At 41.7% G+C, this 26,966-nt stretch overlaps 1 protein-coding gene across 14 annotated transcripts in view; it reads right to left on the bottom strand.

Moving 5' to 3' along the window:
- The window catches only part of PLCB4 (phospholipase C beta 4), a 414,054-nt gene that overhangs the window by 341,450 nt on the left and 45,638 nt on the right, over positions 1–26,966 (bottom strand). For 4 of the 14 annotated variants that reach the window (XM_073878371.1, XM_073878370.1, XM_073878376.1 and 1 more), the window contains one exon: positions 4,158–4,251. The exons of the other annotated variants lie outside the window; for them this stretch is intronic. The gene's annotated coding sequence lies outside the window, so the exon portion shown is untranslated. The remainder of the gene's footprint in view (positions 1–4,157; positions 4,252–26,966) is intronic. 14 annotated transcript variants of the gene reach the window in all.

The raw sequence follows: 26,966 nt of genomic DNA, 5'->3' as shown, positions 1-26,966 counted from the left end.
AAGACAACCAGGGAATGTGAAATGCCCTAGGCCTGAAGGGGCAGGAGGACAAAGCTATGGAGACCCAGAAAAAGTACAGTTAGCTATACGAGAGGGCCGCCTGACCAGCTTGGCTTCCAGGAGAGCCACAGAGACCACCGTGAGCCAGGTGGTAAGAAAAGACCTAGAGGGATGAATAGGCTGACCTCATGGTCCTCCTCCCTCCAAAACCCTGCTCCGTGCATGCAATCAGAAGCCAGAGAGCAGGGAAGCCCACCAAGGCAGAGTGTGACAGCCCTCCCCTGCAGGACAAGGGCAGGCTGGGAAGAGTGAAGAGTGGATCTGGAGGGGCAAACAGAGAAGAGCCAACACCAACAGAATCATCATGGGTACTTATTTCTGAGCCCCCTCCTTCCCATACAACAGAATTTTAGTACAGATGGAAAGAAGAAGAAAGAGCCAAGACGTGGTATTAAATGGAATCACAGAGTGTGCAGGAACATTCCATGTACATCCATTTCCATTTCTTTCTGAGCACGTAGGAGTCACCTCTCCACATTTGCTCTGTGCTCTATCCCCAACCACACGGAAGAGGCCTTACTGAAGACAGTGCCCAGGAGTAAGACCTCCAGGAAGAACCCTCCAACTGCAACATAAGGGTCAGTAAATAAATAGCCCGGCTCCTCCCCGCTCCGGGGGACTACTGTGAAGCATATTCCTCGGTCTCCAAAAGACAGTGCTCTGGCAGAAAAGGAGCTTTAGTGGCCCTTAGTGGAGTCAACTTGTCAGCACACCCAACATTGGCTGCATTTCCTTTCTTATCTCACTGCCCCACACCCACCCCTGGTGCTTCCCGGGGCGACCTCCAGAATTGGCTACTCGTACTCCAACCCTTGTCTTAGGCCAGTGTCAGGAGAAGCCAACCTCAGACAATGCATGAATGAATAACCCACGCCTCTGAGAATGGACCCATCACGAAGAACGTGTAAGAGATATGTGCATGTGCGTGTGTGTGATACCAACCCCCTCTGCTTTTCTCGGCACCAGAGTAAAAATATATGGAACTTAAAGTAAAAAATGTGACTTCTAAGGCTCCAACCTGGTTTTGAACTTGCTCTGGAAAGCTCAGAAATAACAATCTCCCAGGGGCCTCCATTTCCTCATCTGTCAAATGAACTCCAATAAAGACCTTAAAGTTTCTTGTCCAACTCTCAAGTTTGGTCAAGATTTTCAGCAGTGAAAGGGACATAAATCATGAGGCCCAGTCCTTGAACAGACACGAAATTCCATTTTTTGGAGTATTTTCTTACACTTAGGAATTCACAGAAGGCAAAAAAACACTTTTGTATCATCATAAAGAAAATAACTTACAGAAATTAAGAATTTAACCTATTAACCAAATGGCTATTAGATATTATTTTAAATCAAATTTCCTTGACTTGACAGCATACATACAATCAATTATTTCAAAACTCGTAAATCTTGTATAAACATCTACTGAGTGCCCCCTTAATCTATTACAGGATACATTTATAAAAACATCAAGACTGGCTGCGTGGCTCAACCGGTTAAGCATCTGCCTTCGGCTCAGGTCATGATCCCAGGACCCTGGGATCAAGCCCCACGTCAGACTCCCTGCTTAGGGGGGAGTCTGCTTCTCCCTCTCCCTCCGCCCTTCCCCCCACCGCTTATGCTCTCTCTCTCCTCCCTCAAATAAATAAAATCTTTAAAAAAAATAAGTAAATAAAGTAATACCTCAGAAAACAGAGATGGGCTTTGTAGACCTACTTCTGCTATAACTTCATTTGTCTCCTTGGGCAAATTATTTCACTTCCTTATCCCCCGCAGCCAGCAGCACCTCCAACAGAGCTGGGCCTAGGGCATTCCATACATAATAATCAACTGATAAAATTGAAGAATGCCTTGAGCTTTAGTTTTATTAAGGAGAAGAAGAGAAGCGGGAAGGTCATGCTATCTATATCATCTTGACAATCTCTTCCTATCCCTAGCTTCCCTCTTGAAATGAAACAGAATGTAGTGACCTTAAATTCTGTAGCTCCAAATGACTGTATCGCTCTCTTGAGAGCCACTGCCCCTGCCCAGCATGGCCATCCCAGAGCAGACCTTACCTATTCAGAGGCAGAAGTCACCGGATCCTGAAATTTCATAAACTGATTCTTACACACACACACGCACGCACGCACACACACACACACACACACTTCAGTGCTGGGTATGCAGTGCCATGGAATGAATGAGGCCCATGTTTCTAGCCCTCATATTTCAAATAATGGCAAAAATCATTCCAACCACCAGTCATGAGTAAGGCTGTTCTGACAGGTGGCCAAGACCTTGTCTCAGACCTATTTGGAAATGTATGACAAGCAAACAGGAGAAGCAGGACTGGAACCAAGAGGAAAGTTCTAATTTTGTATCTTTGTGGGCAAACTATCAAAAAAATGGTTTCCCTCCAATTTCCTCCAACATGAAGAATGGTCAACTGCTTCTCTATGATATTTCATCTGAGTTTCAAGGTCAAGAGGGAGGAATAAAAGAAGAAAACGAGGTTATGCAATGTCACAAAAAGTCAGCTATTAAATTATCTTATAGCAGTTATAAATTTCAACAAAGTTATAAATGCTCATTTATTATTTGTACTAAAATGACAAAATTGTTAAGAAAGATTAAATTACCAAGGAGGAAAATATTAGATGACTTTGGAAATGTTAGCATTATAGGACCTAATTGTCTTCATTGGTGGTTTTCAAAGCTGGGTGCATAACAGAATTACCTGGGAAATTTTTAAAACTTCTCAAGCCCAGGACATACCCAAGGCTATTTACATCAGCATCACCAGGGGCTGGACAGCCAACAACAGTGGTTTTGAAGCTACCCGGGTGACAGTGATACGCACAACAGTTCAAGATCAAGTGGCCTACTTCATGCTAAGTCAATGTTAATGTGGCTTGAGGCAAAGGATGATGTCTTGAACTAGTGCTTCACTTCTCAAAACCCTCCCTGACCTGGTCCTTACAGGTAGACGTCTGGGGCACAAAGTTTCACCTCCCCACTCCTCACCTGCCTCAGGTTGCCTCCCTAGTCCTTCAAGCCTACCTGGAATTGGACATCGATGCCAGGTATGGAGCTTAAGAGACAACACCAGGAAGTACAGTGACATTAAAACTGTGTGCTTCAGAGAGAAACGGTAGCCACAGTGCCTTTGCAGTTAAGAATCATCCACTGGCAGAGAAAACTCACCAAGGGTAGGCCAAGCAATGCTATCAAAACAGGCAGCTTAGGCCTCCTTTTCCCTGGTCTTATTCAACCATTCACTTGTTCACTCACATTTACTAGCCAGGTGGCTTGTCCTAAGTTCACCCCAAACTCACAGCTTATAGGGAAAACAGATCTTAAGAAGTAACTGCCACTCAGTGTAATTAGAAAAGTGGAAGTAGGTACAGGCACAGTGAAAAAATATACAGAGAATAATTACTTCTGGGGAAAGGGTTTCCCAGGCTAAGGAAATTTTGTATCAGCAAAGGGTTTTCCAGGTTACAGAAATTTTGCATAAGAGCCACAAAGATGAGACAGGAGGAAACAGAGAGCCGTCTCATACCGCATATGAAAAACGCATTCAAGGGATGAGGTCTGAGGTCAGAAATGTGAGGTAGGAAAGGGCAGAACAGCTAGGAGTTTGGGCCTTTACCCCGGAGCCGGGTTTCTCCACAGCGGCACTTACTGACATTCTGTGCTGGATACTTCCTGATGGTGGGGGGTCATCTGTGCATTGTGGGATGTTTGGCAGCATCCTTGGTTTCTGTTCACTAGACAACAGCAGCACCTCACCCCCCCCAATACAGGCAGTAACACCCCCAGACATTGCCAAAATATTCCTTGGGAGAAAAGTCACCCTTCTTGAGAACCACTGTCCTGGAGGCCATCTAGACCCGTTGAGCAGGCAGAACTAAGTCAGAATCCGATAGCAGCATGGGACATGCAGTGGCGTGGTGAGACATTACAGACCATCCATCCAGAACAAGAACCTGCATATCTGTGCTCATGCCTTTAACCACTTTCACAAGGCATCAGAGAGTCTACACTCAACAATTAGCTCTAATTTACTAATTTAGACATTAGGCTTTCAAAGAAGAATCAAGTAAAGTTTTTTATTACGCTACCTTTACAATATAAAAACTTCCCAAAGTTGGCCTCTAGGTGGTGGGATTCTGGTTCACTGCTCTTTCCTTGGTATTTTTCAGTATCTTCCACAATCTAAACAATTTATAAAAGAGCAATTATTTTTCAAGATACCATCCTTAGGTAACTCCTCTGTGAAAATAACATATTGCATGTATGACACGCAGTTGCAAAGGTAGAAGCAATGATCCCACAATGTGCGCACACGCACACACACTCTCTTCCACCCTTGCTCATTGTGCTTTCAATTATTATGGCAATATAAAATTTCATTTTCCATGAACCAAAACATGCACAAGGGTGTCTTTGCAGAACATTCCTTTTTACATAGACCTTTTGAAGTAAAGCATGGTTTTAGTTATCTATTGCTGTGTAACTAGCCACTATAAAACTTAGCGAGAAAAACAACAATCATTTATTATCTCTCACAATTCACTGGGTTGGCTGGGCTCAGCTGGGCAGCTCTATTCCACATGGTGTAGCTAAGGTCCAATAAGCTACATTCAGCTGGGAGCCTGACTGGGGCTGGAACATTCAAGATGGCTTCTCATCCTTTGGGTCTTTCTCCACATGGCTGATCATTTAACAGTACAGTCTAAGCTTTTATAAAGAACCAAGGCCGGCTCCTAAGAAGGAGCAATCCCAGAGGACAAGCCCTAATACGCTTATCAAGCCTCTGCTTACAACATGCTTGCTAATATCCCATTGACCAAAGCACTATGGCCCAGTCCAGAGTCAGTAATTATGGCCAAGTCTAGAGTCAATAAAGAGGAGAATACACGAGGGTGTGAGTGCTGGGAGGCAGCATTCACAGGGGCCACCAAGATAACAGTCTATCACAGTTGGAACAGGGTTTTCTTATAGACCATGTCCTTTTACCCAGACTTTTTGAACGAAACATCAAAACATTAAAACCCAGAGATTACAGATATGAAACAATCCATACCAAATACAACTAAAGCTACCGCACACCTTCGCGCCTTCCTTAGGCTAGCTCTTAGCACAGAAGTAGAAACAATTCAATCTCATATTTCCTAATGGTAAAGGCATTTCAGAAAACAAATCCTATTTTTCCCTAAAGGATAGAAATACCAATGATGAAAGATTCCCTCACTAGAGATAGATACTATTGTTTGGATACATTTAAAGATTTCATGATGAAAATAAACTCACCGAATTAAAACAAACTGATCCAAATCTACCGTCAACTCCTTTCTTCCCAATTTTCTTCTTTGGTGAACGAACCTCCTTTGAAGAACGAAGTACAATCCTAACAAATTGTGCTTTAAGTTTTCATGCATTGAAGATTAAGAAAAGTCATGCTTTAGTTGAATGAGTAGAAGTTCACTTCGAGATTGTTTTAATGCATACTATTTATTATTTTACTATTTTTATATATATGAATTATGAAACTGCATTCTCTAGTGGGAAAAGTCATCTCCATTATGACAATCCTACTACAGAGCAGTAGACACAACCCCCAGAGTGGCAGGGATGTCTGGGAAAATACTGAGTATCCATCTGAGTGGGTTTATCTTATGGGTGGCTGCCTTCAGACATGACCAATGAGGAAGTCCTTCCTGGTTCCAATAACATAAATGAAGAATGCCCAGATCAGGGCGATCTAAGCCTGGGTGAGCTCCTAAATGAATGTGACATGTAGGAAACAACAGTAAGTTTGAAAGATTAATTTGGGCCACTCAATCTTAAAAGAGAGTTCAGAAGATGCAGAACTAGCAGAAAATCTTTTTTAATAAAAATTATTTTAAAAAGTACTTAAAGACCATTTTCAAACAGTTCTAATGAATATTTCTGGTGAATCTGGTACAAGAACAGCATCTAGAATTCTGTTTGGCTCAATAAATATTTGTCAAATGAATTAAAACATAACCTACTGGGAAAATGGCCTTGGAGACTAGCTCAATGGTTCTCCATAGGTTCTTGGTAAAACAGAGGGAGGACAGGAGATGAGGAAGAAGTAGAGAGCCAACTAGTGCCTTATACCTTGGCCTTTCACATGAAAAGTCACTTTTGCTATTTAAAAAAAAAAAAAAATGGACTGCTACTGATCTATCCCAACATCCTTGTTCTATGAACAAGAAAACAACTCAACCAAGGTCAGACACAAAGAATGGCAGTGTCACAACCAGATTTCAAGTCCAGAGGGAAATACTGGCATATACAGTCCTCAACATTTGCAAATTCACTTAGTCACCAAAATTTATCTGTAACCACAAAATCAATATAGGTAGCACTTTGGTGGTCTTCGCTGGACATGTACAGAGAGGCAAAAAATCGGGGTTACTAATGCACAGGATCCTGCTGATGTCACACAAGGCTCTGCTCTGCCTTCTGGTGTCAGCTCTCACACTGTAAACAAGTGTCATTTTCACAATCTATTCAGTGCCACGTTATATTGCAAATTTGTGGTTTTTGTTGGTTATTTCATTGTTTAAAATAAGCTCCCCCCCCCCCCACAGAGTGATGAAGTGCTTGTCTGCTTAAGTGTAGCGTTCCTAAGCACAAGGCTGTGATGTGACTTGCAGGGAAAATACATGTGTTAGCTAAGCATCATTCAGGCATGAGTCATAACACTGTTGGCCATGAGTTCAACGGGAGTGAATCAACAATACGTATTAAACAAGCTGTTCAAACACACACACACACATGAAGCAAGGTTATATATGGATGAGTTGATGAAAATGTTGTGACCAGAGGCTCACAGGAATCTATCCTTGTATTTCCACTAGAAGCAACGACTCAATGTTCACTAATTCAGTGTTCATGGAGACTGTGTGGGACATAACTACTGGAAACAATGAGATCAACTGTACATAACTTACAACGCTTTAGTTCGTTGTGACTGAGGGCCTTAAAAACTAGGCACTAGGACCCCTGAACCAGACATCAGGAAATACCTTAATGAAAGTGTCTCCTGGTACCCCTTTCAGCACCTTGTTTTTTCTCATAACCGATGACATGAGCTTTACCAATGTCCGGGGATTTTAAAATGTTTCATTTTTGGGGAAATCTTTTAGTATTATGAGGACTGTTTCCTAATTTACTAAATATAGGACAGCAAAGGAACCATCCTAGAAGTTATGTAGTCCAAGGGCTACTAACCTGACTTCCATGACCACCAAAGAAGTTCACAGATATAACCAACCTGTTCCATAAACTGGGATGGGAAAAACAATTACATGGTTATTTTTGCTAAGCTCTAACTGAAGTGTGGCATTTCCTCTAATTAAAAATATAAATCACAAACCACAATAGTACTGATTGCACCTATGACTTGGTTTTTGATGGAAATTCCAGATAGTTTATCATATTAGAATTATTGCAGATATTGCAAAATATCACTTGTACTCACCAATAATTTGAAATTACAATAGTTATACCATCTAATGTTAATAAGGTGTACATATATCATTGTGCCACAAATTTACTATTTTTATATCTGATTTTAATATAATGGTTTCCTTTGCAGTTCTGTATATTTTATTTTATGCATTTAAAAAATTATTTAGGGATGCCTGAGTGGCTCAGTCAGTTAAGCATCTGCCTTTGGCTCAGGTCATGATCCCAGGGTCCTGGGATCGAGTCCTGCATTGGGCTCCTTGCTCAGCAGGGAGCCTGCTCCTCCCTCTGCCTGCAGCTCCCCCAGCTTGTGTTCTCTCTCTCTCTGACAAATAAATAAAATCTTAAATAAATAAATAAATAAATAAATTATTATTATTGTTATTTAGAGAATGGGTTCACAGAGTCTTCACCAGACTGCCAAAAAGGTCCATAAGAACTCTGAAGCACTCCTCCCATTCCACAGACAAAGAAACATGAACTAGAAAAGGAAAGTAGCCTTTGATGGTCCCCTCATTGGTTAGAAGCAAACCCAGGCCTGAAACCACACAATATCCAACCTGGATGGGGCTCTATGAGCTGTGCTGAGCTGCTTAGCTATTCATCCTAAGTCTAAAAACTGGGGCACGTTATCCCCCAAAGTTTGGCCTGCGGCTAAGTGAGCCGTGAGATTGTACATCAGCATGAAGGCAGAAGCATGTATCCCTAGCAGGGAATGGTGAGGAATTTACAGTGCATCCAGGAGTCCCTCCTGGCCTATCCAAGATTCAGATCCTATCTCCTGGGCAATCACTGTTGCCTCACCCCACATGGAGCAGAGTCACCATGGTGGGGAGCCAGTGTCGCTGGTGGGACTGTGTGTCACTCAGCTGGCTGGCCCAGAACAGAGGAGCAGGATCACACCATGTCACCCCATCACCCCAGAGGCATTCTATGCACAAGCCACAACAAATTAACTGCTGTGCACCAAGCATACAGAGCTCTTTGCTGCCTCCCAACACAGTTTCCTCTGCTTACAATGGCCCTTCTGTCTTTTCTCCCTGGCAAACCCCTCTTGTCCTTTGATACTCAGTGACGTGTCATCTTCTTCCTCTATCTTTGCCAGGTAATCATCCTTGTCTCAATACTAGACCGTGAGCTTTGTGAAGATGGGCAGGGAAGGTAACTGGGCTGGAGGAAAGGAGACCAAGCATCTATTGTGTGCAGACAAGATAGATGATGTGATAGTAATAACAATGTTAACATTTATTGAGCATTTAATATCCACCAAACATTGTTCTAGGCAATTTATATATATCGTCTCATCTGATCTTCCCAACAGCCAATAGGTACAATTATGATCCTAATTTCACAGATGAGGGAACTGAAGCATAGTGCGGTTAGATAAGTTACCTAAGGTCACAGAGATAGGAAGTGGTACAGCAGGGATCTAAATAGAGGCACTCTGATCCAGAGACTGAGGTATGCCTTTAACCAGTGACTGCACCATAAGGAGCCATCTAATCCCTTCATTCAATAGGTAAGGAAGTTACAGGTCACAGAGATTAGGCAGTATCTTATTACAGAGGACCCGAAGTAAGATGAGAATCAGAGCTCAAGTTCCAGGATGCTGCCTCTTACTTTAGTTTGGATTTTTATTTGGAATGAGAGAGGACAGAAAGGGCGGGAGGAGAGAAAAAGATTCATACATCAGTTAGTGTTAGTTGATTGGCGTATAAATCAAATGACTGGTCAATAGACAGATAGGAAGATTAGTAGCTAAGTAGAGGGACATGTGGGTGGCTCAATCGGTTAAGCGTCTGCCTTTGGCTCAGGTCATGATCCCAGGGTCCTGGGATCAAGTTCTGCATCCGGCTCCCTGCTCAGCGGGGAGCCTGCGTCTCCCTCTGCCTGCCACTCCCCCTGCTTGTGCTCACTCCCTCTCTCTCTCTGACAAACAAATAAATAAAATCTTTAAAAAAAAAAGCTAAGTAGAAAGAACTGGTCACTTTCAGGTATCTCCAGCACAAAGCAGATCTGGCTCACAGTAGATAATGTTACTGATTGCTCTTTGAGCCATGAAAAAATATCAAGGCTTGCTCCTACTACCACCCGAATGCCCTCTAATTTAATGTAATCCCACACAATGCTGCGTGCCGGTCAGGAGGCCCACAGTTGAAGGAAAAGCAAGAGGCTTAGAAAGGGTGAGTTTCCTTCCCAGGAATTCCTCAGAGAGTCTTTTCACAAAGAAGAGATGACTTTATTTTTCAGTCTAAATTAGCCCTCCTGTATTTCCACAGGCATAATGAATATGATGTTCTGTGTTAACACAGAGAAACCAGGACTAAGCTTGCTTTGCTTGGTTTTATGTTAATTTCTCGCTGACCTGCTCACAAGTGCAATTGATCCTACTGAGAAAACGATTATTTCTTTCCAGATAGTGGCCACTGTGCAAAGTCAACAAAGATTTCCGACCTCCAGCACTTGAGACCAGCTAAGTCTGCTCCTGACCTAGAGAACTAAACTATCACGTGCAAATATCATTCATGGTTTCATAGGAAAACAATTCAAACACAGAAAACATCTGCTGTGGTACTCTTTCCACCACTGTAAGGAGGAAACACTTGTAGTGACATTACTGCCTATTTTCTGTCGCTGAAACTGCTTTCTACTTTGAAAGTTATTCATTTGCTATAAACTGGCTAGACGACACATCAATTAAAGTAATTTATCTTTGAAACTGGAAATAGGAAGATGGAAGCAGACGTTCTGAAGGATACATGTATCTTCTTCCCACCAAATCTACTGGGTTGTCACACAGACAGTTAAAGATTTATTGTTGGTTGGAGGTGGTGCTGGTTAGCTGCAGTCTTCAGAAATGCACACTTTTGTTCCCCCTTTGTCTTCCATAGTCTAGGACTTCTGTCTGTGATTTTGCAGCAGCCTGCCTTAAGTGGGGTTGGTCCGTGAAGGCTCTAACGTGGTACATACAACCTTAACAGCTCCCAAACATTAGTGAACAGTTCACACCTCACTGGAAGTCAGGCTCCCTCCCTAAAGACACTGAGGCAAAGCTCTCACTTAGACCCCTGGATGCACTGTCATTTTGAGCAGCGATTTCTGGCACACAAAGCGTAATCTGTTTTTACAAGCTTGTTGCTAAATACATAATTTTATATTAAAAATACAATACACAGAATGTCAAAATGAGCCAAAAACAACAAACTCGATAAAGAGTCCCAGAGGCTAAACATGGTAGCAAAAGCAAAGAAACAAGCATCTATATATAGAAAAGGACGTCTTAACCAACAAGAAATCTACTTGCTTGTAGAACTGTTTTTCTTCTTTCTTTGGGATCTAGCTCCGGGAGTGGTAATTAAATTAGGAGACTGCGGTTAAGATAGTAGAGGCAAAAAGGGACCTTTGAAAGTATGTTTCATGTTTAAGATGTTACAAAGGCAAGGTTCAAGTGCTGACATGAACAGGTTTGATTTTCTTCTGGAACATCCAGCTGGAAGGGGTAAAAAGGCAAACCATACACAACTAAGAATTTACCTCAAATATCCAAATCTGGGTAGCTTTCCACCTCTAAAATATTCCTAGGTATAGAGAGGTAGTCACAGGGTGCCTTCTCAACACTGTTCAGTTGGGGTTCCTTCTGAGGCATACCCTAAGTCAAGGATTTGAGAACCAGCAGTTTATTTTGGGAGGTGATCACAGGAAGCCAGCAGTAGAGTGGAGAAATGAGAAAGGAAAGCCAATGCAGCGTGTGATATCAAACAAGTTATCATCATAGGCAACTGGGATCCCCACTGGGGAACTCTGGGAGAAACTGGGATCCGCACTGGGGAACTCTGGGAGAAACTGGGACCCCCACTGGGGAACTCTGGGAGAAACTGGGACCCCCACTGGGGAACTCTGGGAGAAACTGGGACCCGCACTGGGGAACTCTGGGAGAAACTGGGACCCGCACTGGGGAACTCTGGGAGAAGGCACAGACACATTCTCAGTTACCTCATTCAGGAGGCAAGGGAGCTGGGGTACCCGTACATGGATTCCTTCTCAACCTACACGTCCATCGCTGCATGAATGGATAAACCAAACGTGGTATCACACACTGGAATACTATGCAGCCGTAAGAAAGGAAATTCTGACAGACTGCAGTGTGGATGAACCTTGAGGGCATTACGCCAAGAGAAAAAAGTCAGCCACAAAAGGACAGATACTGTATAATTCCACTTACCTATGGAACCCAGAGTAATCAACTTTATAAAGACAGGAAATAGAATGGTGGTTGCCAGGGGACCGGGATGAGGGAGGAATAGAAAGTTACTGTTTAATGGATATAGAGTTTCAGTTTTACAAATGTAAAAGTTCTGGAAACGAGGGACGCCTGGGTGGCTCAGTCGGATGAGCGTCCAACTCTTGATTTCGGCTCAGGTCATGATCTCAGGGTCATGAGACTGAGCTCTGCGGCAGGCGCCCCGCTTGGCAGGGAGTCTGCTTGGGATTCTCTCTCCCTCTCCCTCTAACCCTGCCCCCAAATTAATAATCTTTTTTTTAAAAAAGTTCTGGAAACGAATGGTGGGGATGGTTGCACCATACGTGAATATACTTAATGCCCCTGAACTGCACATTAAAAATGGTTAAATGGTAAATTTCATCTTATGTGTATTTTACAATTTTTTTTCAAAAAGGTAAGTGCCCAGGGTGATATAGGTAGAGCCCCAAAGTACATTTATTCTAATAACCACTCAAAAACCTACCTCAAAGATAGGTACTCAAACCCACCCACTGTGACAGGGATTTGATAAAGCAAACGATGCCCAAAGACAGCCATCGATAGAGATTTGGGGAGGAAGACTATCCTAGATAAAAAAATTCATGTATTCACTTTTTTCTGATTATATATGATCACGGTTAAAAACTTAGCAGATAGGGATTGGGACACCTGGGTGTCTGAGTTGGTTAAGTGTCTGCCTTCAGCTTAGGTGGTGATCCCAGGGTCCTGGAATCGAGCCCCTCGTTGGGCTCCCTGCTCAGTGGGGAGCCTGCTTCTCCCTCTCCCTCCACCTGCCACTCCCCCTGCTTGTGCGCTCTCTCTCTGTCAAATAAATAAGTAAAATCTTAAAAAAAAACAAACCTAGCAGATAGGTAAAAGGAAGAAAATCTAAGTCATCTATAATCTGATCACAGGGGTGGCTCTCTGAGGATGTGCAGCATGGAGAATGATATGCAGAAAGGACAGATGTGGAAATCAGAGAGTTCCCAACTTCCGCCGCCAGTGGGCTCCTGAGGCTGGCAGAGCTGGGCTGCTGACTCCTCTGGATCCCACTCTCCCCACTGGTAAACAGCAGACTCTGTGCCAATGTCTCTGAACACCTTACTCCTCAAGGTCAATGGCCCAGCAGCATCTGCGTTCCCTGGGAGCTTGTCAGAAATACAGGGTCTCGGGGCCCCACCCTACACCTGCTGACTCAGAATCTGCATTTTCACGTTTGGTTTAAAATGCAGGTGATTCGGGTGTGCTGTGGAGTTTCAGAAGCACTGCTCTAACACAGACCTTCTCCTTCTACTTACGATTTCTGAAAAGCGCCAGAGCTGCTAAGCCTCTAGGGCCTTGGTGTTAAAATTTCCACCTCCTCTTGCAGAAAACAACCTAACTAGCTTTCAAATGAGGTAATCCAGGATCTGGCACAGAGCAGATGATAGGTAAATGTGGACCAATACTGCTAGCATTCATATGACATATAATGTCCCCCGGAAGGAAACCCATGGAAGGGGACAGCAAATTAGAAAATTTTCATCCAAAATAATAAATTCAATTTTCTTTTGCTCAAATAGAAAAACTGATCCTAAGGCAAGCTGAAAAGAGTAAAATGGTTTTCTCCGCAGACTGAATGCTTCTTTTGTAATACAGTTCAATATTCTTAGACTTTTTTTCAGACCTGAAAAAAAAAGTAAATGAAACGACATGTTGAAACTTGCACTGACCCTCCTGCATTTCCAAGGCTGCTGGTTTGTTGTGCTTAATGTCTTTTTTTTCCTTCTTTGTAAGCAACAAATAGGACTTTGTTAGCTTGTGCAATGATGCAATTTTAAGTGCATTAGCCTTCTCATCCACAAAAAGAATCTGATCTCAGAAACGAAAAATAAAATTCACCACTAAAGTAATATGCTATCACAATAGAGTTCTTTAAATTTGGGGAATACTATCTACTTTGGTTTGGATTCAAAACTTTGAAAATATGGAGGGAAGGAAGAAGAGGTATGGGGAAAAGAAAACAGACTGAGCTATGAATTAGCCATATAACATTTTGATTCTTAAAGGCACGTATCAAAAGCCTTGATATATACATGATTATTCTTCGCTCCAGCAATTCTGTTCCTAGGATGGGCAAAAATGCTTATCTTCAGTGAAAAATATTCCCCATAGCCTTGCTTCTAACAGTGATTGTTTTAAAAAGAAAATTAGTTTATGATATTGGACTAGTTAAATAAACCTTTCACTTATATAAAAGTAGAGCATGCCATTCAGAATAATGCTTTTTAAGAAGTACCTTTAATGACCAGACACACTCACACCCCCAGACCTTTGTCCTCTTTCCTGTTCTAAATTTTCTTCACAGCGCTCACCACCATCAGACAGTGACCTGTTGGTTACTGCTTATCTCCCCCCAACTAAAACAACGTAAACTTCAGGCAAAAGGGGAATGTCCTGTTCACTTCTGTGCCCCTAGTGCCTCACAAGATGGCTGGCAAGTAGATTAGCAACAAATATGAACTGAGAAATAAATGAAGGACTGAACATAAGCATATGCACTTGGGCACAGAGAAACAGACACAAAACAATTTAAGATATTCCCAAAATTATTAACAGTATTATGGCTAGGTGGTGAAAATACACATGCTTTTATTTTCTTCTTTATGCTGATCTACTGTTTCTACGTTTTATGCCATGAACTTCTTCTAAATACATATATGTGTGTGTGTGTGTGTGTGTGTGTATATATATATATAACCCCTTTTCTTTTTTTTTTTTAAAGATTTTTATTTATTTATTTATTAGAGAGCGAGCGAGAGAGAAACAGCATGAGAGGGGAGAGGATCAGAGGGAGAAGCAGGCTCCCTGCTGAGCTGGGAGCCCCCAACACAGGGCTCGATCCCGGGACTCCGGGATCATGACCCGAGCCAAAGGCAGTTGCCTAACCAACTGAGCCACCCAGGCGCCACAAAACCCCTTTTCTTATTTGCACGGGTGCATGTGTGCATATATGTGTATGTGTGTATATTTTCACACTTATATTTGGTTACCTCATAAGGATATCCTTTATTCCCCAAATTGCCAAGTTATACAATGGGGAAAAAAAAATGAAACCCTAACTCTCCACTTCAGGTGAATAAAATGAAATATGGGACAAGTGGTTTAAAAAAACCAACACCCTGAACCCATTCTTGCTTCTTACCACACACACTTTCATTAAGTCACATACCATGCATATAGTCAGATACAATAATCCCTAATAATGTGTTCCTATTTAATAAAAAATAAGTTTTTTAGTTTTAGAAAATTATGTTGTTTTTGCAAGTATGGTGGAAAATGACAATTTCATAGGTCTCACAATAGGTGTCCTATTGTTTTATTTTTATTATAGTAAAACAAGCAATTGCTCCAGAAGGCAGTAAAACTGGATCACAGTGTTCTCACTGGTCCGAAAGGAGAATTGCCATCAAGAGACACACACCTGGCAAATGAATAAAATCAAGAGCATCAGAAGCATTCAGGCAGCATCCCTTGAAATAAGTTAAACAGGCCAGCCTTAGCATTATAAAGTACGTACTCAGGGAGGTTTAACATGTAATGAACAGATTTCCTAGGCAATCTTCAACATTTCTCTTTTATATTCTAATAAGTAATATAAAACTTCGTACTTAATAAACTTTTAAAAATCCAATTCAGGGTATATAAAAAATTGTCAGTTATAAAGATGATACTATCTGTGAACTGACTGCAAAACAAAAGTCCATTTTAAAAGGATGACACATGCAAATACAGGTCTCCATGTGAAGCAGAATGTACATTAATGCTGTGTTGGCAAAATGGGCTCAGGAATACTTCTCCCTAGGGAAGTGTTAAGGGAGTTTGTGAATTCATCAAGACACGGAAAACCCCTTTGGCCCTTCGGTCCTTGAGACCCCCCACGAGCTCACTCTCAGCCTTTTCTCTCTTACCTTGGCTTGCTTCCTGAATATCTTCTTTCACCTGGTAAAGTGTCAAAGGACTATTCTACGTTTTTATTGTTTCTTTGCCTTAATTCATCACACTGTGAGTTTAACACTGAAAAAAGTATAATTTAATTTTGTATTTTTTTTTTTAACTCCAGACAAGAGGTTGGCAAACTACAACTAAGAGATTAGCAAACTCTAACCCAAGGGCCAAATCCAGCTTGCCATCCATTTTTTTTTTTAAGATTTTATTTATGTGTCAGAGAGAGAGAGAGAGACACCACAAGCAGGGGGAAAGGCAGGCACAGGGAGAAGCAGGCTCCCCGCTGAGCAGGGACCACAGTGTGGGACTCGATCCCAGGATCCTGGGATCTTGACCTGAGCTGAAGGCGGAGGCTTAACCTACTGCGCCACCCAGGCGTCCCCAGCCATCCGTTTTTATAGCACCCATGAGCTAAGATTGGTTTTACATATTTAAATGGTTAAAAAAAAACAAAAGAATATTATTTCATAATGCAAGGTAATCATATGAATTCAAATCTCGGTGCTCATGAACAGTTTTCTTGGAACACAGCCACATCCGTTCATTAAGGCACTGCCTGTGGCTGTCTTTGGAGCTACAACCCTGAACGGTGGCAAGAGAAAGTACAGAGCCTGTAAAGTCAGAAATACTTTCTGGTGTGTTTCGGGAAAATGTTGCCAACTCCTGCTCTAATTTACATGACAGCAACATATAACATAGATTGTAGCTTCCTGGGTTATACTGCTCTATGTATCCTATTAGATAAGAAATGAGGTAATTTGCATAGGAAAATCTATATATCATCTCTGGATTATCATCCACCTACCTACTTACTCACCCACCTATTTTTGTACAGGCTAGGATGAAAGATCTGGAAGAGTACTTTTTTTTTTTTTTTTAAAGATTTTATTTATTTATTTGACAGAGAGAGAAAGCGCGCGCGCGCGAGAGCAGGAACACAAGCAGGGGGGAGTGGAAGAGGGAGAAGCAGGCCTCCCACCAAGCAGGGAGCCCGCTGTGGGACTCGATCCCAGGACGCTGGGATCATGACCTGAGCCGAAGGCAGAGACGCTTAACGAAGGCAGATGCTTAACTGAGCCACCCAGGCGCCCTTACCAAACTGCTAACAATGTTACCTCTGAGGCAGAATGGAAGACTAACAAGAGAGGATGAAATTAAATTAAATGTTAACATTTTACTCACTTATGTAATTTTACTCCTGCAAGCAGCTACTCCTTTTGTATTACAAACAATTTAAAAAATAAATAAAATTCAAGGAGACCTTTCCACACACCGAATACTGGCCTCTCAGAACAACATAAAATTAAAGAGCTGAAATGTCAAAAAAAAAAAAAAATTGATTTCCTAGAGTTTCTTAACAGCATGATCATTTAGAATTGGTGCAAAGTGCATCTTTAACCACGAAAAAATGTGAAATGGTGCCCAGTTATGTCATATTAACAAAAAGAAAAGCCATAGCAAAGTATTTTAAAACTACACAGATTTTGAAAAGCCAAATATTGTTCAGAAACTAATGATAAACAGGTCATACAGAATATACATTCTGAGAGATTGTAGCTTCCTGAGTCACCTATAAAGACAAGTATATTTCAATAGCTCCCATTTCCATCCTTCTCACTCCAAAGTATCGGTTGAAATTAATTCATTCCATGCTTAATAAAGAAATACTGGTCATAACTCTTGGTTGAAAAAAAGCATTTTTCCCAAAATATATCATAAGGAACATAAAAACTGTGAAGCCATATGCTCAAGTGCACACTTTTACTGTTTCTTATTTTTAAGTGGACACTAAAAATCTTCCAGAGACCAGACAGGGCATCCAGACAGGGGCATGATGCGGTACAGTCTCAATGAACCACCACATTTATAATTCAATTCCTGCACATTTATAAATGCTGGCTTTTAAACTGCAAGCCCAATGGCCCCTTTAGCTACACTTAGATGCACAATAATTGACAGCTCATTACGACAAGTGGTCTCAAGAGTGAAGTATTATAGCTAATGGTCTGTAAATGCTTAGTCTCCAAACTTGAGCCAACATTAAGGCAAGCAAAACTGGGCCTTTCCTTAACTGCACTTGATTTTAAATGCCTGGATGATATAACATTACTTAAAATTAATCTTCCTATTTCTGATGTCTGAAATACTGCATATTGAAGTCAAGAGTACACACCTAATTAATTTTATGTTTTCTTATGAAATACACTGTAATACGACAATTTCTAAGTATCCACATCTTGAAGAGAGGCAGAAATGATTTTAAAGCAACAGAGTGAAAACACCTGAATATCCAGTAATAGAACATTCCTGAAATGTTATAGTTCTTCATCATTTAAAAGTATGCAACCAGGGGCTCCTGGGTGGCTCAGTTGGTTAAGCATCTGCCTTCAGCTTGAGTCATGATCTCAGGGTCGTGGGATCGAGTCCCGCATCGGACTCCTTGTTCAGCAGGGAGCCTGCTTCTCCCTCTGCCTGCCGCTCCACCCCGTTTGTGCGCTCTCTCTCTCTGACAAATAAATACATAAAATCTTTTTAAAAAATTTTCAAAAATTTTAAAAGTATGCAAACATTAAAAGCCACATTTAAAACAAAATTATGTAGGAAGTCATCACAGTAGAGTGTTAAGAAATAAAAAGGATAAAAATTGTATGCCAATATAATCCTCATTTAAAAAAAATACGATCTATGTTCTATGTGATATAGAAAACATTACATGATAGTGACTTTTGTGTGTATGCATGGGTGGTAGAACAACAGTGATTTTCATTTTTATGCTTTCTTAGACGTTCCAAGTTATCTCCAGTAAGTATCATTTTTACAATTCGAGATAATGTTCCTTTGTCTTTATTCCTGTTGGTATATATATATACACCAAAAATTACCACTAAAGATTAGTCTCTCCACAATTCGGAAGACCCAAAAACATACTCCGTGATTAATTGTATCTTTCAGTGCAAACACTTGCCAAAACAAGAGAAATATTTAAATAAATAACATTTCTATGCAAAGTCCTGGGAAAAACAAGGTAAGCATTAAAATTGGAAACGGTAATATGTTCTAACTATTATTTTCATGTGTTAGACCTAACAAACAAACCCAGTGTCAGAAATAAACCTTAGAGGGGGCCCACTTAATATAAATGCTGGGGAAAAAAACAGCAATAATGTAATTACAAGCATGGCTTTTCTAAGACTGATGTCCCTTACCCATATTTGTCAGGGCTGCCTGTTTTGGACACATTTTATTCAAAACTGCATTAAAGTGCCATTTCCACTGAAGACTGATCTTTGCCTTTCACAGGAAAAGCAAACAACTCTCCCTAAAAGAATATTCTAGCAGCACACTTTACAACAGGGTGTTCAATAACTGGCCTACTTGACTTAAGAAATTACAAACAGGCCAGTTCCTATGTTTAGACCAGACAGAAGCTTGTCCAGGCCTTGGAAACTAACATCCTGACCAACACTGTTTAAAGCTAAGGGGAAGAGAACCAGTGGCTCAGAGAAACCTTTCACAGAAGTGATGAGAAACTAGGGCAAAAAATAGGGAGCAGGTGGAGCAACACATTAGAGGAGCCCAGAGTCCTGCGGAGAAGCCAGAAGCCAGGAGAGAACAGCCTGATAATTGCGAATGCTGGTTACTGAGAGAAAAAAAAAAAGGAGAGAGAGAGGAAAAAAACAAAACAGAACAAAACAAAACAGCAAAGGGCAGTTAAAGAAAGAAGGGGAAAAAGTAGAGAGCTGGAAATGTGCCAAGCCAGGGACTATGGAAGTTGAAGAAGCATCTGTCCATTTGTTGAGAGAGTGGCAAGTGCTCGAGGGCTCGCTGGAACTGTGGAGGACACAAAAGCAGGCTGGTGCCACACTGCCTTCTAGAAATTGACTGGCAGGGTCTCCAATGATGGTGGATGGAAAAGCTTGGAGGACTTCCAGGGAGTTCCAAAGAGCCAGAAGACCATCAAGACAGGCGAGATCGTGGGGTGAGGTGGGCTGGGGCTGGGTGTGAGCAAGGCTCCAGGGAAGCAGTGCTGGAGCTGGAGCGTGATAGGTTCATACAAGTGAGGCTCAGGTGAGGGGGGACGCGCAGGTGTGCGGGGAGCACACAGTAAGAGGCCAGCTGGTTTTGCTTAGGGGCCGCACCATATGAGGAAGGCAGTGAAGACCACTGAGGGAGGTAGAGGCAGCCAAGCACACAGAGTGTGACTGATCGTCAAGGAAGTCTGACTTTATTCCCCGGACAGTGGGAAATCAGAGGAGACAGTCAGCAGAGGGCTGGGGAGACCAGACCCGAGCCCAGAGAAGACAGGTGAGCGCAGGTGAGCTTGGGACAAGGTTGGGGGCAGGAGAATGCAGGAACCCAGTCAGGAGGCAAATGAAACTCTGCAGGTAAGGAGGAATATTGACCCTGAAAATGGAGCTGAGAGGAGGGAACTGAGAGAGATTTCCAAACTGCGATGCAGAGCAACCGACCATTACTGGCAATGAGGAGGGAGAGAGAAAGAAACGGCACTGGGTGCTGGGAGAGAGAGAGGTTTAGAAACTGGGAAGATCAAGGCAGTTCAGATGAAATGAACTGTGAATAAGATATGCACGGAGGGCTTTGATTCCCCCCCAAAAACCCTCCCCCCCTTTTTTTAAACTCCGAGGTGGCTGGCTCCGCTGGGGATCCATCACGGAGGCTGCACACAGTAGGCCCTCAGTCAGCTCCCTGGCTCCCGTGAGGCACATCAGCTTTCCCAGCAGGGGAAGGCTGCCTCCGGGGGCAAGGGCAGCTGCCAGGCCGTGTGTCTGCCTGGCAGGCCTCACCGTCCTCTCTCCGCTATCTGCGAACACACCCAGGGCTTCTTAGAGGTGCATCATCTGATCTCCCTGACAGGCTGTCATGTGCTGAAGGATTAAGAAAAAGAATCCTTACATTGCCTAAGGCAGCACCGTGGTTTGTGTTATAAAAACTGGTTGGGTGGCAAAGAAACCTCCTCAGGAAACACTACAAGATGAGCTATAAAATATACCACACTGAGTAAACACTAGCAGACGGATGCCAACGAATCTTTAATTATCTTCAACTCATTATGCAGACATTAACCTTGACAAATTAATAAAGGTGAACTAATAAACTTGTGGGCTTACATAATTTGAGTAGTTCCAAATCACAGAGAATGTATATGAATAAATGTTGATAAAAGCTTTTAAATAGGCTCCTTTTCTTCCTTCTTAAATCTAAATGGTAAAACAGCTATTGAGTGACAAGGGTTTTGTGGTTTTTTTCCCCCCTTTTCTCTTTCTCCTCTGTAAGGGAGACCAAGATAGGTTCCAAGCTATTAAACTATTTGTGATGTACAAGTCATCATCATAATTGGGGGCACACTTTCTTTTGACCTTTACAAAACTTTCATTTCCCAAATGTGACAGATAAGAAGTGCTTTTATAGCACCAATAATGATTTTTTCCTATGGGAACTTGCCAATTATAAGTTGAAAAAGAAGGAAAGACCATATTGGATATACATTTAGAATCTCAACGCACCGAAAATATACCTGAAATCCTTAAGAATCATGCTTAAAGGATATAGTTCAGGCAAGTTAAGAATCTAATCTGGGGAAATACATATTAAAACCAGTGTGAGAGCAACTATCTACTCCCCTCAGCACCTTCACATAATACTAAGTGCCCATAAAATGTGTTTGATCAAAAGTGACTGGATGGTTAGCAATTACATCTGCAACTAGTAGTCTAAGTTTTTAAATATTAGTAACAGATGGGGCAAATGGGATCCACAATGCACAGAGCTGTTTCAGTAACATGCGTGACCTACAGCACAGTGAGGCAACAAGTTCTTACCAACTCACCAGACGACAGACATCTTGCAGACTTTATCTTACTTTTCTCATGTTCTTCGTGCCCGGTATGGATGCTTAGCACACGAAGGCCTTGAGAAAGGGGACACTTAACTGAAACCATTCGGATGCCACCATAGCATTTTGAGAAAGGACCGGTGCTACCTGTGTGCTTTTCCCTAACAATAAATCACCTTTCATGGGAACTTGATTTCACCCTTCATTGGACTCAGCCTTTCATTGCCTAGACACACGAAAGTTAAATTCATTCATTCATTCACTCGTTCATCCATTCAGCAACTATTTATTGATTTCTTCTTATGTCAGGCATTTTTCCAGCCCTCCAGTATGCCACACGGTAGCTAGCAGCCACATGTGGTTTATGAGAACCTGAAACGTGGCTACTCCAAACTAATAGGGGCTTATGTGTCAACGACACACCAAATTTTCAAGGCTTAATCTGAAAACAAAACAAAAACAAAATATCTCAATAATTTTTATGTTGATTCCATGTGGAAATCATACTAGTTTAGATACAGTGGGTTAAAAAGCCTTATTAATTTGGCCTTTCTCATTTTGCTTTTTTAATATGCTACTAGAAAATTTAGTGTATGACCGACAACCAAGACTTGAGACGAAGCCTTGTTTTCAAGGACCAGACATTTTAGTAAAAGTAGCCCATGGTAAACAAAGGACTAAGTAGGAAACAATATTATGTCATTTCAGACAATGAATAGTGTGTGAAGAAAATAAGGCAGGGCAAGAAGACAAGAGCGACCAAAATGGAAAATTTTAGGTAGGGTGGCCTGGGAAGTCTTCTCTGGGGAGGTGAAATCTGAGCAGGAAACATTAATGGTAAGAACAGGTACTCATACAAGAATCTAGGGTGTGTGTAGGCAGGTCAGGGGGCATGTGGTGAACTGAGGGGAGATGAGGTATGCAAGTTTGAACAACAGCAAGAAGACCAGTGTGGCTGGGGCGCAGGAGGAACATGGCAGAGGAGGTTAGCAGGCAGGAAGGGGGGGCCAGAGTACAGAAGTCCTGGTGGAAAGGTTAGGCCCATTGAACCAACAAATGCCATGTAATTCAAGTCAAAATTCCTTTGGGATTCCTCAGGGAACTTGACAAGCCTTTTCTTTAAACTCATGTCTTAAGTACAGGGGCCAAGAATAGCCAAGATTTTGACCTATCAAATACCAAAAGTTGCTCTGAAGCCGTAGCCAGGGGCTAAGGCCAGGGTGACGCAAGTGAGATTCTCAGCGCCTAAGAGCAAACACCCCATAAATTCTGTGTTCTGAGCACCCCACCTGCTGCACCCTAGTCTTTGCAATGTGGGACTGACTTAAGAACAGATGAAATAAAACTAGTGAAGTGGAAGTGGGCAGCCAAAATGGTTCCAGCCATGTAGAGTGTTAGGGTACACAACATTTTGTGGGTTTGTGTGTGTACACACACATTTATAGGGATTACAATTATACATAGACACGCTATGTGTGTGTGTATGTGTGCATATGTGTGTATGTAAATATATGTGTATGCATGCCTGTGTGTATATGTGCATGGATGTATACACACATTTGTGTACGTAGTAAATACGTGTGTGCATGTGTGTGAATGCGTATATACACACATGTATAAAGGACACATACATGAAACAAGAATATAAAATATAAACAGAAAAGGAAAATAGCAGCCTAAGGAGAGGACCTACTTCTTGGGAATGAGAAAAACAGTACAGTGAGGGGATGAGGGCTCTAACATACTCAGAATTTTCAATTCTCTTTCATAAAAGATTTACAGCCATACGTAAACACATATACACTAGTGGAGCACAACATCAGAAATGCTAATTTTATAAGTGAAGAATGATACAAAATTGTTGATATATCCTCATTTTTAACTCTAAATATATGGGGTCCATATGGGGGACTGAAAATACCCCCAAATGATTCTGGTTATTATGTTCCAACCTCCTGTTACATTTCTTTAAAAGTGGTATTTAATATTTAGTAAAGAAAACATATCACAAATCAGAAAAAGACTGAGTTTAGAGCCCACAATTCTACTTACAATGTGTCATTTAGGATAAACTTTATCAATGCTGAACAGCAACATGCTACCTGCAAGTATTCACTAGGATTAAAGAGAAGCCAGCCTATCAATAAATCAACTGAATAAATTCATGTTAATTATACTAAATTTACACTTTATAGTATAGGAGATTTTTTAAGTCTATTATTAGTAGAGCACTACAGTGTAGAAGCATTATTATTATTAAATAAGACAGAATTTGGGGAGAGTTGTATATGTATTATACCTGGACATACCTTATTTACCTCAATAAAAAAAAAAGTTCATATTTCACTTCGATTTTGTTGAGAACCATCAACACTGCTGTGGTTTCAAATTGTTACTTCAGGACGTAAAACATGGATAAAATGAGATTTATGGAAATTTTAAAACAGTCTGCAGGTGCATTGTCTTGAGTAGGAACCAACCCTCAGAATGAGGTTCACTACTGAAAATAAGGAAGTAACTAGAGGAGAAAAGTAGAAAAAGTCCTTCCCCTTTGGTCCAGCAAAACAGGTCCACAAAGGAGACTATTTGCAGAACAAATGCCTCAGAGAGACAAGAGTAAGGGAGAGACAGTATGCCAGTTACTGGTGAACTTCCGTCACGGGGTGGATTCATGGCGATCACCAGCAACCCCAGGCTGGCGTCACAGCTCCCCTCCTCCAGGCAACAGAACTCAGTGTGCACAGGCCCTTCAACGTGAGGGTGGTCAAGACAATCAGAAGGAAGCGTGTCCTTTTACAGCAGTGTGCTGGGACAGGAAGAAATGTCACTACTCAGGCATCTTAGAAGCTATGCTAATTCTCCCTGGGTGCCACACAACAGTTCCAGAAGGCCGCCGTTAACGGGGGAAGCAGGTGGTGAAAACAAGCTTGGAGGACTCCCAGTGACATAAGGCAAAGACCCTGCCCCTGGAGAGGCCTTGGCCCCCCCGGCGGCTGTGAATATCTCACTGGCCACCGCTGTAAGCGGCTCCTCCCCGTGATGCACAAACAGAACTTGATATTCTTCCTCCCCTCACCAATCTCTAGAGTCTCATCGCTCACTTCCTTGCTGAAGACAAAGAGAAGGGGGAAGGCTTTGAGCTGGGAACAAGCTTCAGTTTTGTTTTTGTGGGGTTTTTTTTTTTTTTTTTTTTTTGTATTTAGCACTTAACTCTTAGTGCGGTGAGCTGAAATGAGCTATTGCCACCCTCCTGAAGCACTCAATACTCATCCTCACCTCTAACCCTCTCCTGGGCTGCTACTTTCACTTTCTAACTTTTCCTTCAAAGGCTACACAAATCAGCCACTGCTTAGCTCAAAGCTCAGCCATAGGGGTTCTCCTTTTTCTTCTTTGCTCCTCACATAAGCAAGACCCACCTGAATGCATTTTTCAGCACGGTACTGTGTCAAGCCAAATTATCTTGCTAGAAATCTGTGCCTCCAACAGGAGTGTGCCCCTCCAGATCAGACAACACATCTTCAGCAGACATCAGGCCGTGAGCTTGATTCAGGTCCTGCCCTTCTACCCTGCTGCAGGCCACACGATGCTCGGTATATATACCCGACTCAATCTGTTTGCCCTTCTATTAACAGGGACACCCCATAACTAGGCTGTCACATGAATACAAATACTGGTAATGACCCGGGGACGCTGAATCAAATGTTCAGAATCAGATGGAAGTTTAATCATGTTTGGTATTATTTTAGCAACTTGGTGTATTAGATTATTTAGCAATTTAGCAGCTTCAGTTATTAGAAAACAAAATTTAGTATTTTAAGTTTGGTTTATTAGAAAACTAATAATCCACATAAGTGTCACTAGTAATATGTGACCTTCTCCCAGTACACCCATTCCTTCCATTTCCTGACCAAGATAAAGCTGTTTATGGAAACATTCCACCTATTACACATCTAAAAAAGAAAAATAAAAGTATACACTTTACATGGAAGACAGAAAGCAACCTTAGAATGGAGACCACATCCGCCTGCACGACCAGAACGTGAAGTTCCCTTTCACGGCCGCCATGAGGTCCTCAAAGAATGTTCTCTTGGGGGGTTGCCAGTGTTTTGTGTTGCTATCTGAGGAAACATTTTGGGAGGTGCCCATGAGCTAAAGCAGCAGAGGACTGCAACTCTGAAACATTTCAGGCATTTTAATTTTTGTTACAATTTAAACTATGTTGAGCACAGCCCTTAGAAAAAAGATGAAGTGATCATCAAACTTTTTTTCCCCTTTAATGAGTCCATCAATTTTTCTTCTAAGCATAAGCTGTCGGATAGCACCTTGACACTCACATAAATGATGTGCAAGGCACACAGGACCACCGCTGCCTGCCCCCCACATCACTGCCTCTCAAACCTTACGGTGTCTCACGTTAGCTGCTTGAGGGGACTGGCAGGAGGGTTTTCAGCAGTCAATCCCTTTGGCAAGGCTTGTCTTGGTGAGAAGGGGAAAACCTTATACTTAGCACATTGAGAGGCTGAATTAAAAAAAAAAAAAAGGAGGAGGAAATTGTTATAATTATAGCGAGAGCTTTTGCATACAAATTCCGTTTTCCTTGGGGAAATTTGCATACTCTCTATAAGGAGTCCCCATGCCAAAAGTACACATAATGCTTTTCAGCTTCAGTCTTTAAAAGCGAAGCACTTGTCCAGGAATTGCATAGGGAAAGAGTCCATGAATGTGTTCCAGGCCTGGTCCAGATATGCTGTTTATAAAAGGGCTTTAGGACGTAGTTTATAATATTTAAAAGGTGTGCTCTCCATCCCGAACGAACCAATGGTTATCAATCAGGCTGAGACAACCAATAAAGAGTAAGGCATCTGTTTCAACGGGTCTCCAAAACTTAACAAAACCCTTGTTCATAAGATAAACACATTTTGAAAGATATATTTCTCCTTAAATTTCCAACTAGCTGATAAAAAATGGTCATAAAAACTGATTACTGAGTGCTCAGATGGAAGAATATTTTCGTGATAAAGGAAATAAAAAATAGATGAAGGGAACATCCAAAATGAAGAACTGTTTTTAATTTGATCTCAATTCTAGGCAAATATACGTCTGCCTTTAACTGTACAAAAATATTTTAGATGATCAACCATGAAGGAAGGATGCCAATAATACTTCCCATTCGCAGGCTTTAAGAAACACTAAATGCACATTTCTACTTCATAGTGGAAAAAATACTCTGGGAAGGCAATAAATATTCTAGATCAACGTAATCATTGCTGTATGAAAAAAAAATCCAGTATGTAGGAGTTCCTTGAGTAGGCTATTCTTCTCGAAGAG

The sequence above is a fragment of the Callorhinus ursinus genome, unplaced genomic scaffold (genome assembly GCF_003265705.2).
Source record: "Callorhinus ursinus isolate GAN/ISIS: 27379988/994484 unplaced genomic scaffold, GSC_fseal_2.0 scaffold29, whole genome shotgun sequence".
Lineage (NCBI taxonomy): Eukaryota > Metazoa > Chordata > Mammalia > Carnivora > Otariidae > Callorhinus > Callorhinus ursinus.
Note: the sequence above shows the minus strand (reverse complement) of the source record. Positions and strands in the feature narration are given on the sequence as shown.